Below are 1,804 nucleotides of genomic sequence, written 5' to 3'. Positions count from 1 at the left end.
GGAGAGAGGGAATCCTGATAGTAACAGCGAAGAGAAAAATAGGCATGTAATAGTCACTCAAAGAAGTATACAGCCAGTGAAAAGGTAATGTCAAGCATGAGTATGGATCAGCTAGTTACAACAATTTTTTGTAAGGTATAGATTTAAAAATAGTGGTAAATGGGGTCAAAGGAAATCAAACAGACAACGAGAAAGAACAACTACATATCACAAGAAATGCGAAGAAACAAAACCGAGCTTTGCAACATAGACGAATGATATGGGAGAAACATATAGGGAATGGGGTGACAATAGGTCTTTGTGTGGAGATCCATGTTAGTTGCATTACTGAATAGGGAAAACAAAGATCGTATAAAAAGGCTCATTTATCCAGAATGAGATTTTCACTCTGCAGCGGAGTGTGCGCTGATATGAAACTTCCTGGCAGATTAAAACTGTGTGCCCGACCGAGACTCGAACTCGGGACCTTTGCCTTTTGTGGGCAAGTGCTCTACCAACTGAGCTACCGAAGCACGACTCACGCCCGGTACCCACAGCTTTACTTCTGCCAGTATCTCGTCTCCTACCTTCCAAACTTTACAGAAGTTCTCCTGCGAACCTTGCAGGACTAGCACTCCTGAAAGAAAGGATATAGCAGAGACATGGTTTAGCCACAGCCTGGGGGATGTTTCCAGAATGAGATTTTCACTCTGCAGCGGAGTGTGCGCTGATATGAAACTTCCTGGCAGATTAAAACTGTGTGCCCGACCGAGACTCGAACTCGGGACCTTTGCCTTTCGTGGCCAAGTGCTCTACCAACTGAGCTACCGACGCACGACTCACGCCCGGTACCCTCAGCTTTACTTCTGCCAGTATCTCGTCTCCTGTAAAGTTTGGAAGGTAGGAGACGAGATACTGGCAGAAGTAAAGCTGTGGGTACCGGGCGTGAGTCGTGCTTCGGTAGCTCAGTTGGTAGAGCACTTGCCCGCGAAAGGCAATGGTCCCGAGTTCGAGTCTCGGTCGGGCACACAGTTTTAATGTGCCAGGAAGTTTCATATCAGCGCACACTCCGCTGCAGAGTGAAAATCTCATTCTGGAAACATCCCCCAGGCTGTGGCTAAGCCATGTCTCCGCTATATCCTTTCTTTCAGGAGTGCTAGTCCTGCAAGGTTCGCAGGAGAACTTCTGTAAAATTTGGAAGGTAGGAGACGAGATACTGGCAGAAGTAAAGCTGTGGGTACCGGGCGTGAGTCGTGCTTCGGTAGCTCAGTTGGTAGAGCACTTGCCCGCGAAAGGCAAAGGTCCCGAGCTCGAGTCTCGGTCGGGCACACAGTTTTAATCTGCCAGGAAGTTTCATATCAGCGCACACTCCGCTGCAGAGTGAAAATCTCATTCTGGAAACATCCCCCAGGCTGTGGCTAAGCCATGTCTCCGCTATATCCTTTCTTTCAGGAGTGCTAGTCCTGTAAGGTTCGCAGGAGAACTTCTGTAAAGTTTGGAAGGTAGGAGACGAGATAGTGGCAGAAGTAAAGCTGTAGGTACCGGGCGTGAGTCGTGCTTCGGTAGCTCAGTTGGTAGAGCACTTGCCCACGAAAGGCAAAGGTCCCGAGTTCGAGTCTCGGTCGGGCACACAGTTTTAATCTGCCAGAAAGTTTCAGGCTCATTTATGTTTACTAGGATGCACGTGGTACATCTAAAGAAGCCACCTTCCGTTTGGAGGTGGCCGTTAAAGCCAGAGTCCCGAATGCATTTTAGAAAAGCAAGTAGAGGCATGTGGTAGTGGATCGGACACCAGCAGCAAAGAAATTGAAGCGTCTCTGCCTCG

General features: G+C 48.4%; 1 non-coding gene across 1 annotated transcript; it reads right to left on the bottom strand.

The window, feature by feature from the left end:
* Positions 1 to 438: 438 nt before the first annotated feature.
* Positions 439 to 513, bottom strand: Trnal-caa (transfer RNA leucine (anticodon CAA)). Its single transcript has one exon. It is a non-coding gene; the product is annotated as a tRNA-Leu (tRNA).
* Positions 514 to 1,804: the final 1,291 nt, after the last annotated feature.

Source organism: Schistocerca serialis, chromosome 6, assembly GCF_023864345.2.
Source record: "Schistocerca serialis cubense isolate TAMUIC-IGC-003099 chromosome 6, iqSchSeri2.2, whole genome shotgun sequence".
Lineage (NCBI taxonomy): Eukaryota > Metazoa > Arthropoda > Insecta > Orthoptera > Acrididae > Schistocerca > Schistocerca serialis.
The sequence above is the reverse complement of the archived record's forward strand: the minus strand, read 5'-3'. Positions and strand labels throughout refer to the sequence as shown.